A 19,255-nucleotide genomic window follows, 5' to 3' on the forward strand; every position below is an offset into this window, starting at 1 on the left:
CTGCAGGCTGAATTCATCTCTTTGTGACCAATCTTAAGAAAATCAAGTTTCAGCTGCACTGTAAAATCTTTTCATTTATTGACTAAAGAAAAAAGAAAATTTTTATGATTCTATTAAAAGTGACCCATATACAATTTAATAAAATGGTGCAGTGAATTGAAACTTGGATCTATGAGTCCAATAATATGTTCAGAAGATCCCTTTTCTGAGTCGTAAAAGCCAATTGGCGTCTTCTTAATGATTCAGATGTAGAATGTCTTCAAAGTGAGAAATCTTTCAGCCTACAGAGATTCTGAAACTCTTCAACAGTTGTGTCATTTTCAAACAAGATCTGTTATGGCCAGTTTTCTACTGACTTAGAAAACCAGATTACTGTTATTTATATTGTATTATATTTTTATTGTTTAAACATTTCCCTTTAACATTTTAACCTAGTTCCTCAGGCCACTCCACTAACACCACTCTAAAGTCTTTATAAGATCCATGATGCTCAGAGGTAAAATTAGTTAAGGTACTATTTAAAGTCAGATATACTTTAAAGTATACATATTGCATAGGCCAGATGTGCTAACACACTCTGGGAAATGTTCACATTGGCCCTTCCTCTTTAGTTTAATTTTAATAACTATTCATTAAGTGTTTACTAACTGCACAGCCTATAAAATAAAAATAAAAAGGAAACTGTCTCTGTCCTTAAGGAAACTAAATTTTTATTGGAAAATAGAACTTATATACATATAAGCTAACATAAGGTCATTTGAGGAGGAGGGAGGGCACTGATAAGTAGATGAATCATAAAATGCTTCGTGGAAGAAGCACTGAGTACTGGGGGAAAAAATGACAAGGATTTTGAGTATAAGATGAGATATGTGTTAAAGTACACAACTGAGATAAGAGACTGCTAAGTCTGAGAAGTAGCTGGATAGTAGAATTTCAACTAGTACAAATTAAAGAAGATAGATAGAAGAGAGACTGCAGGAAGCCTTAAATGCCTAGCTAAAGAGTTTGTAGGTGTTTTTTGTTTTTGTTTTACAACAAGCAATTAGGAAACACTAAAGAGTTTTAGAAACATCAATAATGGCATGTGTAAATGCATGAATGAAAAATAATTTATTAAATGTTTTCTATGTACCTGGAATTGTCAGGCAATAAACACCATATCGACTGTTCCTCGGCCCCTTCTGATGCCACACTGGCTCTCAAATAGATAATCTTTTTCTAAGTATAGGGTCAGCCTATTAAGGAGGGCTCAGGCAAAAATCTTGTCAGCAATGACTGAGAGACAAACATCCCATGTGATTGTCACAGCACAATCTATTCCCTTTACCCTTTATAAAGATGGACAATGGAGGCATCCTTGAACTCCTGGAGAATAACTTCCTCTTACTATATAATCCAAAAAATTTCAATCAGCTTTTGTATGAGCAATGGAACCCTCCAAAATTGTAAATCTCAGCTGGAATAGAACTAACACCTGGTGTTTGTCACATAAAAGTAACCTAATAGTATTCAAAACCTCTTAATCAGTTAGAACTTCAGCTGGGGAATGACTGATTTCAATTTGAGGTAAATAGCCAATAGCCTTCTGGCTATTTTTGGCCCATAAATAGCCTTCAGTGCATCATAAAAATGCTTTGGATTGTTACCATCAGCATAAAACTATCATCTCCCTTCTTACTGAGCCAAAAATCCTATACCTCTTTAAATTTTAACTGTACTTTACTTTTGCAGGAGCTGAATGCTACCTTCTTAGAGATGTACTAGCTATCCTGCTAGTATATCTTGTGAAGTTTTTGTTTTTCCTTTAGCAGTTTCTGAATTTCCCCCTCATTTTCATCAAACCAGAATCGATCTTTGTGAGTTTTATGTTTCTGACCCAGTTGAGCAAATGCAGTGCAGGTCACCCAATCTCAGAAAGATGCCCAATCCTTTTCTTCTCCATTGTTGCCAACTGTGTGTTGGCTCAACTTACTCTCCAACTTGGCAACAAACTATTCAGAACAGAGACCTGAATACAACATTTGTAGATCTGACCAAGGAGTCCTTTGACACTGTCAGTCATGAGGGCTTATAAGAAATTAAGTCAAAATTCGGTTGTTCAGAAGTTCATAGTATACAGCAATCAATTTCATGACACCATGCTTGCCCAGGTTCTGAATAACAGGCAATGTTCTCGAATTTTGCCAGTCACCAATGGAGTAAAACAAGGCTGTGTGCTTGCTCCCATGCTTTTTTAGGTGGATGTTTTAAGTCATGTTGTCAAATGCCTTCAAAGAGAACAAGCTGGAATCAAAGTCAGCTACCACACTTAATGGTAAATTCTTCAACTTGAAAAAGCTACAAGGCAAAACTAAAGTGGAGGGAGTGTTGTTGGTATATAATTTTTTGTTTTCAGATGATTGTACTCTCAATGCAGCCTCCAAATCCGAGAGGCAACAAATATTGATCAAGTCTCTGCTGCTTGTGTTGATTTTGGCCTAACATCACCAAGAAAACACAGGTCCTCCATCAGCCAGCACCATACACACCATCATATGTGAAACCAGTGCCACATATGCCAGTATATCAGTGCAATACCAGGAAATTGCATCATTTCCATTTGAATTGTCTTAGGAAGATTCTGATGATCACCTGACAGGTAAGATTACAGACACTGAGGTTCTTTCTTAAACTAATCTACCAAGCATTCCAACTCCACTGCAGAAGAGTACAAATCTTGTTAGACTGGCCACATGTACACTTGCCAAAAAAATTGTTTTATGGAGAATTCAGACAGGGCAAGCACTCACAAGGTGGTCTGAAAAAGTAATACAAGAACACTCTCAAGGTATTTCTTAAGAGCTTTAGAATCAATTGTATGACATGGGAGACACTGGAACCGGACCAACCAACATGAACTGCCCTCGGAGAAAGTACTCCGCTTTATGAGCAAAGCATAACTGAATTAGCTCAAATGAAACATGAAACATGCAAAATTAGAGAAACTATCCCAAATGTTCGTAGTGATTATTTATGTCCAACCTGTGGCAGAGCATTCTGAGCTCATGTTCGTCTGATCAGTCATACTAAGACAAACTGTAACTTGACTCTCTAACATAATGATGTCATTTTAGAACTCTTGAAAAACAAAAGAGAACAACCAACTATGTGTCAAGTGGAGAAGCTAGTGACTGCCCAAGGGATAAAGGGCTGGGTCTACAGTCAAGAAGATTTCTCTTCCTGAGTTCAAATTTGGTCTTACACATTTACTAGCTATGTGACTCTAGGCAAGACACTAAATCCTATTTGCCTCAATTTTTTAATATGTTAAATGAGATGGAGAAGGAAATAGCAACTCACTCCAGCATCTTTGCTAAGAAAATCCCAAAAGGGGTCATGAGGAGTCAAACACAATTGAATAAGTGAGCAACAAGTGAGCCACGGCTTCTTAAGTGGAAGATTATGGTATAAATACCAATACCATTTATTTTCTCATAAAATATGATGACTGTGATTTATTAAACAAATTCAGTCTTTACGGAAAAAAACAAAATGAAGAGGTTGGCAGGGGAAGTGGGGGGAGAGGGAAGGAAAAAAGCAGGCAGAAAGAAGGAAGAATGTATCCTATATCTGGAATAATAAAGACGATGTCATATTTATCAAATTTTGGAGAAACACAGAAACTAGGAAAGATAACTAACAAATCAGATCTCAAGGATATCAAGAGAGCTTTATAGGACAAGAGTAATGGGACAAATAAAGTAAAAAATGAAATTTAATGTAAACGATAATTTTAGGAATATCTATTTGGCAACAGTGGAAAAGAGAATGAAGGGAGAGAATGGTTGCACGGAGATCAATTTGAAGGCTATTTTAACAGTAAGAGAAAGATGATAAGAATTTTGGTTTAGGATGATTGTGGTTTGAATAGAAAGAGAGCAGATAGAAGGGATATTTAGGAAGTGCAATTGAGGAGACTTAGAAACTGACTGGTTTAAGTGGAGAGGGGTGGAGAGTGGTGAATGAGGATGATGACTAAGGTTGGAAACTTGAGCACTTGAAAGAAAGGTAATATCCGTGAAAAATAGGTAAGTTTACATATAAATATAATATATTTATATTATATTATATATGTATAAGTGGATAGTTTTGTAAAGACAATAAATTTTGTTTGCAAATGTTGAATATTATGCAGAATAATCTGATGGAAATATATAACAGGCAGGGGAATTCCAGAGAGAAGTAAGGACTAGACATGAGAATTTGCAGTTCCACTGCATAGAGAAGATAGTTGAATCTATGAGAATTGATTGAATCACTGAAAGAATTTAAGGAGGATGAGAAAAAAAAATCTTTAGGATTTACCCATGAAGATGATGATTCTACAAGAGGTAGCAATGACACAAAGAACAAGTATTGAAACAAACAAAAGCCCACAAGAATAACAAGCTAAGCAAAGAGCCATAAATGTCTAAGGAGCTAAGTTTAGATAATAGGGTGAACTAAGCAAATTTAACATATGTATCACCAAAACTTGATGGGATGAAATCCATGACTAGAACATGGCTCTACATATTCTATATATAAAAGAACTGTTCAGTTGTGTCTAATTCTTTGTGACCTTGTGTGGCGTATTCTTGACAAAGATATTGGGAGTGGTTTGCCATTTCCTTCTCCAGCTCATTATGCAGATGGGAAACACAGCTAGTATGTGTCTGAGAGCATATTTGAACTCAGATGAATCTTGCAGATTCCAGGCCCAGCACTCTGGTGTCCCCTAGCTGCCCTGATCATAGCAACGGGGAACTTCAATTACTCGGCCATCACTATGAATTCATGCCTTTCCCTAAAGACAATTTCAGCCATCAAATGGCAGAGGAAACAAAAATGAGAAATTGTGATCTGGATCTATTTTACAGGTGAGTAAATCCACAGACCAGAGTTTAAATAACTTCCCCATGGTCATAATTTAGTTTCCAAATCCAATATTCTATCCCTATATTGTGCTATATTATCTCATCAATGTGTACATTCCCTCCAGAGGTAGAAGTCACAACCCAACCATGGCTGATCAGGGAAGAACTGACTGTTACAGTGGAAATGATGGTTAACTTGGGGTGGAAATGAGAACTCCCCTACAAGGGGCAGTGACAAGCACTCTAGAGTTTGGCAAAGCCAATCAAAAAGTACTAGATTTAAAGTTGGAAGAGACTTTCCAAAAGACCATCCTATTCAGCCTCTTATTTACAGTTCAAACTGACAACCACCAAGGCTAGATAGATGACTTTATGATGACACGGGTCCCAAGTGGCAGAATCAGGATTGGAATCTAGATCCCCTTACTCTAAATCCATTCCCTTAGGATGTTCCCAAAGTAACAGAACTAGTAACATAATCAGGATTAAAACCTATGTTTTTAACTTCAGGAAAGACTAACATGGATGTGTAGAGAATTCATCAACTGAGATTTTTAAAAGCTCTAAAGACAATAGAAGCATAGGCAAGTAACAAAAGATTAAATGCAACAATGCGGTGTGGTTCTCTTAAGAATAATGTCCCAAGCATTAAACTCAATAATGGGTGACACAGATAACTAAAGTCCACGTCAACAAAAAGTGTAAAGGGCTGAAACTCTGAGTTGATGCACTAAGGTCGGACAACCAAGCACTTAAGGCTAATTACCGATTGGACAATACTCTATTAGCATGTACTTGGAAAATGGTCCTTCCCACTATTCTGTGCTGGTTCAATCTTTTAGTGTATACAGAGAACTGTGGGAAGGATTAGGAGGTGAAGTAAGACAAGCCAGATCACTTTGGTGGTAGAGGTGGAAAAGGAATATCATGGAGATCCTATGTCCATTCCCTTCACTTCTATCCCTAAAGACCAAGAATAAAGACCAAGGTTGATTCTAAGGTATCCAGGGTGCTAACTCGGTCTTCACAAAAAAAGGACTATTGGTTCTGAGTTTTTGATAACTCTGGGGAAAAGTCATTTCATAGAAGTGCTCAGACCATGGGTCAGAGTAGATGAGAGAACAATAACAAACAACAAAGAGAAAAATAGAACCAAAATTGCTACAAAGGAAAATCAAATGACTAAAATAATCAATTTGCATTTTGGATAGATTTTTTGGAAAGGAAGTAAGAAAAATAATTCCTAAAAATGTGCTAGTGACATGAGGAAAACTACTTTAGTGGACACTTAATTCACTTAAATATAAGGCAATTTTGAATAGAGAGAGCTTGGATAGGTGGGGAAAATATTCACATAGAAATATACACTAACTTCTTTTAGAGTTTATCGGATGTTCAAGAAGGACTGGAACTCTAGTGAAGCTTCCTGATCCCTTTTCAGGGCTGCTCATCCACCTCTGGGTCGCACGTCAACTTTCTCACCTGTGGCTCTAAGAAACTGTAGGGTAGCAGCCACATGCCAGTAAAATTGTCTTAGCAGATGAGCTAAATCAGATTAAGGGCAACCGACAGTCCTCAAGCTCATCAGTAAGTTAGGGCAGTGTCTAGCCCAAGCATGTAAAGATTTTCCCTGGATGAATGGGCAGATGAGAACAATTTGTTCCACAGTCATGAAAACGACTGAAATAGGCAATGTCAAATATTTATCAAGCTTGGTCAGGTATCAAAGATGTCGAGGTCATCCACTGCATCCTGGACCTTTGCCAATCAACCTGACTTTTGTCCTACCACTGTACTTCAATGATTCTGGAAGAGTAGTAAAGCTGATGACTGTGCAACTGCCTCACTTAAATACAATTCACATACAACACATCACCCTATGATATCACTGGTCCTCTTCAAAAATGAAGAATAAACAACTTCCTTCAGTGAAATAGCATTCCAGAGATCTTCTCTTTCTAGGACTTCTAAAGAATTCTTAATTGTCATTTGATGCCAAATTTCATATTCCAAAGAAGACAGTGCTTCACATCTCCAAATAATAATCCATCTCTATCAGAAGTGAAATTCCACCGGCACTTAGACTCTTTTAGTTGTCCCATGCATCTTAATGCTTCCCTGTTTCATTCTCCTAAACTTTTCTACTGTTATAACCTCCCTTTCACAGTCAATTCAAGGAAAAAATGTTTGGGCAACATTATAATACCCTTACATGGACAAAATGAGATAGTAGTAAGATCTTAGTCAAGTAGGGCATGGTTAATTGAGAAATGTTTTAAAAAGTGAGAGGTCTGACTTGATATTCTCGAACATATCTTCTAGCTCTATATTTTACAATTCCATGGCAAGTTTAAGTGGTAAATAGTATTGGTGTTAAGACAATTCCAAGAAAAAGGGGATAATTATTCAGATGATTACAAGGAAACAATCCTGAAATTTGAGAAAATAGTCATTATTATGACTCTACATGTTAGTTTTCTCACATCTCAGATAGGTAGACTACTTTTTGGTGAAATGAAATATTTTAAAGTCTTAATGCCTCTCAAATTTAAAGAATGGTGTCTTTCCAAGTATTATATTATTTGAATAATAAAGAAAGACTTCAAACATAATATAACATTAATTAAGGGAAAATTAGTGTACTTTAGAGAAGCTTGTTATCAAAAGCTTGAAATGTAAAGGGAAATGATGTGTTGCTAGCCTATGGAACTATGTAGTCTCCCCCTATACTCTGAAACTAATATAAGAACATGAAGAATCCATAAAAAGTCAAGCTATATAGAGAGTATTCCCCAATGATGATCAGGATGGAAAAAAGAAAAAGATTTTACTGTTCATCCCTATCCCAATCTTTAAATGCACCTATATGAAAATTGCTCACAGTTAATTCAGTTCAGCAGTAATAGCCATAATGCTACAGCTCAACAATCTCTGCTTGACTGGTAACTTCTCTTGAAGACAGATGCCACTCTCAGGAACAAAAGCAGAAAAACAATCCAATGTCTGAAAGATTAGAACTGAGAGTCTCATTCCCCTCTGAGACTCTTAGGCTGCATCTTTAGAACATCCTGCACATCAGACAACAGAAATGGTAATTTCCCAAACCCTATACAAAGCATGAGGCTCAAGCTGCTTTATTCTGTTGCAAAGACTTGAAACTAAAGCATTCCTGCTGACTATGGCACCCCTACCCCTCCCCATTAACCTCCCTTTTCCTCCCATCCTCAAAACCAAGTAATATGATTCCAGAAAAGCAAAATGCCAAGACCCTCTTGGGGTCAAAATGAAAGCATTTTCTCAAGTAGTTTAGATATTTAATTTTTATCATAAATGTGGTGGCAACTTTTCAATACCAAAGCTATAAAATTAGAAGAAAAAAAGAAAAAAGATTTTTCAAGGATGACTATCTTGTTGAAAAGAAAAGAAAAAGTCCTGCAAATTTTTTTCGACAACATATTAAAATTTTATTACTTCTATCTAAGACATGAAGGCTTTTTCTTTGTATTATTCATTTCCTCCCTTAAATCCCACCAATTAACAAATATTTATCAAGCACCTACTGTGTGTCACACACTAGGCAAAGTGCTAAGGATACTAAAACTAAAATGAATCTGTTCCTGTTATCATTTCTTCAAATCAGACTCTCTCAAAAAACCAAGGCCAGAACCCAACAAACTAATGGGAATTTGAAGGCCACTAAATGAAGGCCGCAAAATTTCTTTGCCAGGGCATAAATAGCTAGCCCACAAACAACAGTTTAGAAAACACCAGTGAAAAATTGTTTACAAATTCATTTTCAGGTTAATGCAAATTGCCTATGTTGCTCCTAGGGAGAGAGAACATGGTTTCAATACATTAAAATAAAAGCTTTAAATCACAAATTTCATTTCTAAAAAGAGCACTAAGAAAACTGAAAATTCTTTTCCTTTTCCTTCTCTCCTCACGGACTGGCTATTCTATTCCTTGGAAGGAATTAAAAGAAAAAATTTCCTCTTATGATTAACAGAAAGTACATAACTTCCAAGACCACATACATTCCAAGCCAAAAGTAGTTGGCATTTCTCAGGAATGTTAAAACAACTGTATAATAGATAAGCTAATTATAAATGTCAGCATTTAGAACCTGAAGCTCTAAAAATTTTTCTCTCTTGAATTTTATTTCATTCTACACAGGTTTCTTTATTTTTACATCCCTTTAAAGCTTTATATTATGTAGCTTCTCAGTACACCTCCAATGAGAAGTAATTTTAAGACAACAAATCTACAGTTAAAGCTATCAACATTAAACTAAAAGGCAAATATGCAGTGAAGTAATGTGAACAAATTAGCAAGAATTTCTCATTAATAAGACAAGACCAAAAGTAATCTTGTTTGTCTGCTGTGTTGCTTAATGAAATAGAAGTGAAACTAACTCACCTACTTACCAACTCATCTACAATAAATATAATGAAAAATTAATAAAAAGGATGCATAAAGGTATAGTAAAAGAAAAAAAAAAATCTGTGTGGCCTTTGGTTCCTTCTACTTGCTATACATTCCTGAACTGTAATTTTTCTAATAGCTATTTTTCCTCATTTTAGGTCTTTGCATGGTGCATTTCTATCCACTTCCATTTCTACCCCTATAGTTTTTTAAAAGGAGACAAAATGCCTATATAAGAATAACTGTGGCATCAAAGACTTAAGATCCTACTGACTGTATGTGGAAATGGCTTGGAAGAAGAAGAAAAGGAGAAAAACGTGAGGTAATGAGGATCTACTGTATTTACCTTATGTGCAGGGCATGTGGACAACAATAGAAACCATGTAGGGAGCACTTTTGGTCAAAAAAGAACAGGGCAGCCTAATGGGAGGCCTTTGTTCTTCCAAAGAGTCTCCTTTACCCCTTTTGTGCTTCACTTAATTCATGGCATCCGAGCTGCTCTTGAACTTGACAGACGGGTGAGAAAGGGAGGGAGGAGTGAGGGGTAAGCTAGAGACACAAAGAAAAGAAAAAAGGAAGGGCTTTAAAGAGATTTCATTTGAAAAATACAGTTCTGTTGCTTCTGTTGATTAAATTTCTTGGCTTTAATGGAGCCAGAAAAGTATGACCTCTGTGATAAAAATCATTTTAATATTCCCCAAATCATAACAAGAAAGATTATATCCCCCCTCCCACAAAAAAAGGGACAAATACGACAAATACTTATTTTCTAAGAACTTTACAACTATTTTCTTTCCTCTGAATTTATGGATATGTTAAAACAATGTCATGAAAACAAGCTGATAGTGAACTAAAGATGTGTTTTTTATGTACCAGTTCAATTAATCAAAAAATTCCCAGCACAGGCAATTTTTACTTGAATAAAAGCTAAAAGGAATTCTAAATAACAACCAGCGCCATCTGGAGGATGTAATGCATTTTCAAAAGAACATTTTTTTAAAAAGTATTTATAATTAACTCTTGATATATTTTTAAACAAGCACAGAAAAACTTTCAAAGTTCAATAAATAACTTACCAAATAACATAGTCAACTGTCTAGAATGTACTAGCAAATTTTAGGTAGAATTAGTTAATTCCTCATTTTACTCCTTAAAAAAAAAAAGCATTATTAAGAGTGGCTGATACTTTATGGAACATGGTAGTGTTAGTAGCTATCCCATAAGAGGGAAGAGAGAGGGAGGAAAGAAAAGAGAGGGAAGAAGGTTGGGAGGGAGGCTGGGAAGGATTATTAGTTAAATTCCGTATATAGTAATATACCAGGTAAGGTACTCGGCACTTCATAAATATCTCATTTGATCTTCACAATAAGCCTGGGAAATATTTCGGTCCTATTATTATCCTCATTTTACAATTAAGTAAACCGAATCAGTCAAGTGACTTGCTTATCATGTGCCCTGTATCATACAGAAAAACACTATATACACAATCACTACAAAAAAGAAAGAACCATCACCAAAAGAAACTGAATATATTTAACAACAATGACATGGCCCTAGAGAAAAGTTAAGCATTTTCTTCCTTTCTTTGCAGAAGTAGAGGATCATGGGTGCAGAATAAATATATAGAGCATAAACAACCTGCCTTGGTTTATGTGTTGATTTTACAGATTCCTACCACCACATAGGCTCATTGATGAAAGACAGATACAATATAAACTCATGCCCTGGGAATTACTAGATTTTCCTTTTCCAACTGCCTCTCTAAATGTAATTTCTGTACATTGCAAGAGTCCATGGTTTCAGTGTTGCAGGAATTCCTTTTTCCCTGATGGTTCAGCTAGCAGAGTCTCACTGAACATAACTAAGCTGGGCTTAGACGAAAAACTGAAAAGCCCATTCAGATTGTTAAAATCTGCCAATCAATCAACAAACATTTATTAAGTAACAATGGATAGTTCTTGCTTTATGTCCATTATTCCACAGACCTCTATTTTATATAATGTAAGTTTGCCATGAACATGGAGAAGGGAAGGAGAGAAAGAAGTGGGGAGGGACCACTTGTCCTTGTAGGGAGAATTCATAGACACACAGATGCTAAGGAATAGGTAGAAGAAGGTAGAGGGGTACCAACCACATGAGAGGACAGGGCACACAGAGGGACAGAGAGTGGATTGTGGGGAAGAGTGGGAGAGAATCATAGATCAGTGGGCTGATGGGAGCAAAGGTCTCCTCTCTTGGCCTGGAAATTTCAGGTCACATACATATTCCTGTGGTAGCAGAGGCTACCTCTTCCCATTTGGTTGTTTTTACTTGAAGAGACTTTTTTTTTCCAGGTTGGGCTTTTTTTATTTTGTTTTGTTTTTTTAGGGGGACTTGGAATACAAAGCAGAGGAATACAAATATGATATGAAAGTATCATAAAATTAGCATAAGTAGTTTTTTGGAATGTGGATTTTTCAGAATTTTTTATATAAAATCAAATTTACATAATGTAGATTTACATACTATGCTGAATGTTGAGGACACAAAAGAAGAGAAAGTCCTTCAGTCCTTAAGAAGCTTACATTCAAAGCAAGTGTAGTAGTGATGATATGTACACCTTCTCCCCACCCTATAGTCCACTAGAGCTACATTTTAAGGAGAAGCCCTAGAAGGCCTTGTGTGAAAAACAAAACTTGAACAAGGTCCTGAAGGAACAAGGTACTCTGAGAGGAGAGGGTATTGAAGGGATGAACTTTCTAGGTATGAAGGATGGCCAGGAGTCACATTCCTACAGATGATTATTCAATTCATGAGAGTCAATAAAACCCTAAAGAATGAGTAAAGAGAGAAAAAAAGAGACCAGGATACAAAGTATAGGAAAGTCAGGAGACCAACAGACAAATGACAGAAATGAAAGAAAAAGAAGTGGAAGCAAACAGAACAGTTGCAGGTTTTTTTCAAGGAGATGACAAGACGACTTTAGGAAGCAGCAAACATGTGGGAAAACCAGCAATGTGCCTGCATTTCAGTTTGCTTTCAGCTTGTATCCCTAAAAATATGGGGGGAATTTCTTCTTGGGTGATACCAGCGGGAGAGCTTATTTACTCTGCCTGATATATTCTAATCTGTATAATTTTTCTGATTTCTGTGGATTTGTTTGGATAAAGGGGATTACTCACTTTAAAAAAAAAAGGAACATGTTTATATAAAAACATATATGTTTATTATAAACATTATATATACTTAAAAAAAAAAAAGTTTCACGATTCAGGCTAGTTCCAATCATCTTGTGATGATAAGAGCTACCTACACCCAGAGAGAGGACTGTAGGAACTGACAATGAATTACAACATAGCATTTTCACTTTTTTTGTTGTGGTTTGCTTGAATTTTATTTTTTCTCATTTTTTTTTTTTTTTACTTTTTGATCTAATTTTTCTTGTGCAGCAAATTAATGATATAAATATGTATATCTATATTGGATTTAACATAATTTTACCATGTTTAATATCTATTGGCTTACATATCTAGGGAGGGAGTGGGGGGGAGGGGAATTGGAAATGAGGTTTTTCAATGGTCAATGTTGAAAATTGATCCTTGCATGTTTTGAAAATAAAAAACTTCAATTAAAAAAAAAAGAAACAGTTTCATACGTAATTCAGTTTCATAATATAAACCTCTTTTCTGTTCTCTACATATGGAAATACTCATATTTGTTGATGTTTCTCAAAAAATAATACTTTAAAATACTTTTTAAAACGGGATTAATGTGATCTTCCCTTTTGTTCTGATTTTTCTTTTACAACAAGACTAACAGAAATTTTAATTGATTGTACATGTATAACCTATTTTAGATTGCTTGCTGTGTTAGGGTGGGGAAAAGTAAGGAAGGGAAGGAGGAAAAAAAATCGGAACACAAAATCTTACAAAAATGAACTAGCTTTATATTTAATTGGAAAAATAAAATGCCACTGAAATTTTTAGAGTCAATTGGTTACTAAAGGGTAGGAGTTAGGAATAAAGCAAAGTGTTGTCTAAATACAAGTGATAGCCTAGAGAATATTGATGAGTGGAGGGATTTGAGGTTATAAGAGGAATGAGGTATAAGGAGAGATAGAATAATAAGAGTTTATAACTGGAGAAAATGATTTCAGAATTTATTAGATCACCGATAAGAGCTGGCAGGGACTCCAAGGGCCACCTTATCTGGCCTTCTCATTTTACCCATGAGGAAACTGAGGCCCAGAGAGGTTCCATAACTTGTTCTTGGTCACAGAGAAGCAGAACATGAACCCAAGTTTCTAATTCAAGAGGGATGTGGTAGTTCTCAATCTTGGAAGTAGAACTCTTGTGGATGATGGCAAAATGAGGGAGCCAAGATGGTGCAGAACAGAATAGGCCTTTGTCTGAGATCTTCCTGGCTTCCCTCAGAATCAAAATCAGATCAAGTCTCTGAACTAGTTTTGGAGTGACAGAAGCCACAAATATTAGAATGTAACAAATTTCCTGCATAAGACATTTTGGAAGAATTTCAGGAAAGGTCTGTTTCAATCAAACAAGGGGGAACTGTCCAAGTTCTCCACCCTGGGTCTCCCTGTTGTTGTGTCTATGTTAGTCCAAGTTCTAACATAGACACAACAACAGGGAGACCCAGGGTGGAGAGGTCCTTGTGTGCCAGGGAAACCTAATGGAAGACTCTTAGCCAAAATACAGCAGCATTGGCTACTTTGTCCTAGTTGCAAAGTCAGTAGATCAGTAGACTAGCTGTGAGATCCCCAACGCAATGACAGAAGGCAAATAGTGAACCCGTGAACCCCGGCATAGCAAGCAGGACTTGGCCACAACTATCCAACATGGGCAGGAAGCTAACAGCACAGGCTCCAAAGCAGCATGAGCCACTGTCCCCTGTATAAAAAGCTTGGGACAATCTTCCCTTTGTCCAAAGGGTAGACTTCAACCTTTAAAAAAAGAGCAAAAAGCGCAAATAGAGCTCTAACTATATATAGCGTTTATGAAGACAGGGAAGAACAGACCCCAAACACTGAGGACACTAAAGGCAAAACATCTCAAGATGAAGCTTCAAAAGATGATATAAATTGCTCTCCAATTCTAAAGACTCTGTTGGAAGAATTCAAAAAGGATCTTAAAAAAGAGTTAGAAGAAAAATGGAGAAAGGAAATGAGAGCTTTGCAGGAAAGTTTGGAAAAGGAAATACAGAAATTATCTTCAGAATATTACTACTTAAAAAAGATTTAGTGAAATGGAAAAAAGAAAACAACTTCTTGAAAAACAGAATTGGTGAAAGGGAAAAAGAGAACAACTCCCTAAAAATCAGAATTGGTAAAATGAAAAAAAAAAAATCCAATGAACAAAACAACTCATTTAAAAATTCAACTGACCAGACACAAAAAGGTAAAAAAGCTAACTGAAAAAAATAATTCACTAAAAATCAGAATTGAAACAAATGAAAGGACTCAATGAGACATCAAAAATCAGTCAAACAAAACCAAAAACATGAAAAATACTTCATTGGAAAAACAACTGACCTGGAAAATAGATCCAAGAGAAAACTATAATGAAAAAAAAGAGTTTTGACAACATCTTTCAAGAAAAACTGCCCTCATGTCCTAGAACCAGAGGGTAAAATAGCCATTAAAAGAATTAATGGATTATTTCCTGAAAGAGATTCCAAAATGAAAATTCCAAGGAATATTGCAGCTAAATTCCAGAATTATTATATCAAGGAGAAAATGCTGCAAGCAGCCAAAAAGAAACAATTTAAATACCAAGGAGTCACAATGAGGATTACCCAGGACCGAGCACATTCTTTAAAAGAATGAAGACCTTGGAATATAATAACCCAAAGGACAAAGGAACATAGACTACAGCCAAAAATCAACTACCCAGAAAAATTAAGCATTATCATTCAGGGAAAAATATGGACATTCAATGTAATAGGGGATTTTTATTTACTTTTGATGAAAAGACCAGAGCTGAAGAGAAAATATGATCTTCAAATACAGAACTCCAGAGAAACATAAAAAGATAAAAAGGGGAAAAAATATGCTTTTGTTGTTGTTGAAGCTTTTTTCTTTTCAAAACATCTGCAAGGATAATTTTTCATAAAAGACTCTTGCAAAACCTTGTGTTCCAATTTCTCCCTCTCCCAGATGGCAAGTAATACAATATGTGTTAAACATGGTCAAAATGTATAAATCCAATATAAGCATACATATTTATACAATTATCTTGCTGCCCAAGAAAAATCAGATCAATAAGGGAAAAAAATGAGAAAGAAAATAAAATTCCCGCAAACAACAAAAGAAGTGAAAATGCTATGTTTGTGATCCATACTTGGTTCCCACAAGCCTCTCTCTGGATGTCGAGGCTCTCATCATCACAATATCATTGGAACGGACCTGAATTGTCTCATCGTTGAAAAAAGCCATATCTATCAAAATTGATCATCATATAGTCTTACTGTTGCTGTATGCAGTGATCTCCTGTTTCTGCTCATTTCACTTAGCATTAATTCATATAAATCTCTCCAGGCCCCTCTGAAATCATCCTGCTGATTGTTGCTTATAGATGAATAATATCCCATAACATTCATATACCATAATTTGCTCAGCCATTCTCCAACTGATGGGCATCCATCCACTTTTGAGTTTCTTGCCACTACAAAAAGGGCCGCCACATTTTTGCACATGTGGGTTCCTTTCCCTCCTTTAAGATCTCTTTGGGATATATAAGCCCTGTAGAAACACTGCTGGATTAAAGAGTATGCACAGTTTGATAACCTTTTGAATATAGTTCCAAATTGCTCTCTAGAGTGGTTAGATCAGTTTACAACTCCATCAACAATATGTTAGTGTCCCAGTTTTCCCCCATGCTCTCCAACATTTGTCATTATCTTTTCCTATCGTCTTAGCCAATCTGAGAGGTATGCAGTAGTACCTCAAGAGTTGTTTGGATTAACATTTTTCTGATCACTAGTGATTTAGAGCACCTTTTCATATGACTAGCTATGGTTTCAATTTCTTCATCTGAATATTGTCTGTTCATATCCTTTGATCAACATTTGTCAACTGGAGAATAAAAATTATGCTTTTAAAAGTTAAAATGTTTGCATCCCTATATGGGAAGATGATAGGTTTAGCTCTTGAGAAGTGTAACTTTGTTAGGGGTTATTTTGACTTTACTGTGATGATATAAAAAAGGAACTAGTGTTGGAAAAGGGATACTGGAAGAAAAATAAAGGGGAGGTAAAATGGGATAAATTGCATCACATGATGCAAAGGCCTATTACAGTTGAGGGAAAGAAAGGAAGGGGATGAGCATTGTGTGAACCTTAATCTCATCAGACTTGGCTCAAATGAGAGAATATCAAACATAGTTAGTTTGACATAGAAATTTGTCTCACCCTGTAGGGAAGTAGGAGGAGAAAGGGGAAGGAAAAAGGGAGGCTAATTGAAGGGAGAACAGAAATAGAAGGGGAAAGAGAAAAGAAAGAGGTAGGGACTGTAAAAAGGGAGGATAAATTGAGGGAGGTGGTAATCAGAAACAAAACACTGGTGAGGAAAGGAGGAAAGGAAAGAAAAAAGTATAATCTGGGGAAAATAAGATGGCAGAAAATAGTAATTTTAACTGTGAATGTGAATGGGATGAACTCTCCCATAAAACAGAAATGGATAGCAAAGTAGATTAAATGTCAGAATCCTACAATATGTAGTTTACAAGATGAAGTGCGTGATCATTCCTGTGTATAGCTTATGTAAGTGTAAGAGTAAGACTAGAGATGAAAAGACTTAAGAAAATAGCAGAATTGGGTGTTTACACCCAAACATATCAACTGTTATGCTGAAGACCAGAATATATACAAGGGAAGAAAGGGGAGTGTCAAAGAATTCTAATTACTTGGGAAAAGATAGAGAATGACTGAGGGTCCACCTGGATTTATACAAAGTGATAAAATTTATATAAACCAAACCTCAAAGGGGAGGTAGCTGAATCATAATAGAAAGAGATTTTATTTTTGCCCTCCTTCCCTTCTTCTCTAGTATTAAACTTATTGTTCCCACTTACGTCACGCAGCTCTCCCTCTTTAGTATCCCTCTCTCCTCCCTTTGAATCCCTTCCCCTTTCTTGTACCCTTCCCTTATTACTCTTTTTCCTTCTCCCTTTTCCTCTTCCACTTTTTAATGAAGTGAGAGAAGAATCTCTGTAAAACAAATGTCAATTATTTCCTCTTTGAGCCAACTCTGATGAGAGTAGGATTCACACAATGTTCCTCCCCCTCTCTAAGTTCCCTCATATACGATAGGTTTCCTTTGCATCATCGTCGCATGTAATTTCCCTCAGAAAGAGATTTTAGAAGTAGCAAGGGGCAAAATGAAGTATTTAGACTTCCCCTCTAGAACCCATGTATTGTAGTACAACTAAGAGTGTAAGAGGAACCACGAGTACAGAATCAAATTTCCATGAGTTCTGGAAAACTGAAGGAAAATGGGAAAAATATTCTAAGATGAAGAGAAATTGGTTTTATGGAATAGGAGCACCAGAGGATATAGTGGAAGAGACATGCATAATTAGAAGGAAAAGAGCTAAGGCAGGCAGGTAGTGGTAGTTAAAAAGAAGAATAATTAGGAAGAGGCAGCTGGGAATTTACTATCACTAATAAATAAATATAAATAGAAGCAGTTCTGCTAATAACAGCAAGCAAGTAAAACACTTCCAGTATCAAATGCTACTTAAGTCTAGAACACACTCCTCCTTCTCTCTTGTCTATTGAAATTCTTTTCTTTCTACAAGGCTCAGTATAACTGCCACTTCTCTAAGCTTTCCCTCGCTCCCAAAATATCTGGTCTAACCCCTCTGTCTTTATCATATTCAACTCTGTATGGAACTTTTAAGGTTTATAAAAAAACTGATGAAATCACAGTATTCTGAAGTATCAGACTTGTATTAATTTGTTACAAGAATCTAGTGTATACTAGCAATAATCAATAGCCATATGAAAATGTTTTTAATTATTGTATTCCTTTTCTTATCATCTGCTATCCAAATATAATCCCAAAATCATATATGCATATGTATATGTATATATCAAAAATTCTTACATTAAGAAAATTAATAAAAGAAGAATTCTGACCATGACCTCCCCTTGCTCAAGCTTCAATGGCTCCTAATGCCTCTAAGATAAAATGCAAAAACCTGTGGCATTTGATGATCCTCACAATTTAGTTCCAATCTATCTTTTCACACTGATTTAATTTAACTTCCCCCCTGCATTCTAACCAAAATGTCTATTTCTGCACATGACACTCCAAAGACTATCACCCAAGCCTGGAATGTATTTCTTCATTTTAGTAATCTTTGTGCATTGTTTTGTTAAAAAAAAAGAAAAGAAAAGAAAAGAAACGAAACGAAACACATTAAAAAAGAAATTGATAGACAACTTTCTAGTAATGTATCTCTTCAAACTGAGCTAAGCTAATCCTTCAAAGACAGATGTACTACCTAAGACTGTACTTTCCAGGTTGACAGAGTAAGAGAAAGCTTGAACTCTGCTGGCATAGTTTCAGGAATCCAGGGTCACCTCCACATCATTATAAATCTTCAAGATTAGAATTTTAGAAAAGAACAGTATTATGCCCATTTCATATCAGACTTAAGACAACTGTGTTAGAATTTAGTGTTGTATTTCTTTGTTCATCCTGAGTTGACCGAGTGCCTGATAATCCACCTAGTATCTGTTTTTTTGGGCTTTCCTTTCCATTCCAAGATAGAATTTCCAGTTTTAGAGATTACTTAATTCAGGTCCCTTATTTGACAGATGAGATAACTGAGGGCTATGAAAAGTGAGGTGTCTTGCCCAAAGTCACACAGTATTCAGGAAGGATATAAGACACACAAGTCACAATAGCAAACCTTCAGTGAGACAGTGATGGTGAAGCC

The 19,255-nt window shown here is 35.9% G+C and overlaps 1 protein-coding gene across 1 annotated transcript in view; it reads right to left on the reverse strand.

The window, feature by feature from the left end:
• The window catches only part of POU2F1 (POU class 2 homeobox 1), a 233,722-nt gene that overhangs the window by 178,133 nt on the left and 36,334 nt on the right, over nucleotides 1-19,255 (reverse strand). The gene's annotated exons all lie outside the window — the stretch shown is intronic.

Source organism: Antechinus flavipes, chromosome 4 (assembly GCF_016432865.1).
Source record: "Antechinus flavipes isolate AdamAnt ecotype Samford, QLD, Australia chromosome 4, AdamAnt_v2, whole genome shotgun sequence".
NCBI classification, from domain to species: domain Eukaryota; kingdom Metazoa; phylum Chordata; class Mammalia; order Dasyuromorphia; family Dasyuridae; genus Antechinus; species Antechinus flavipes.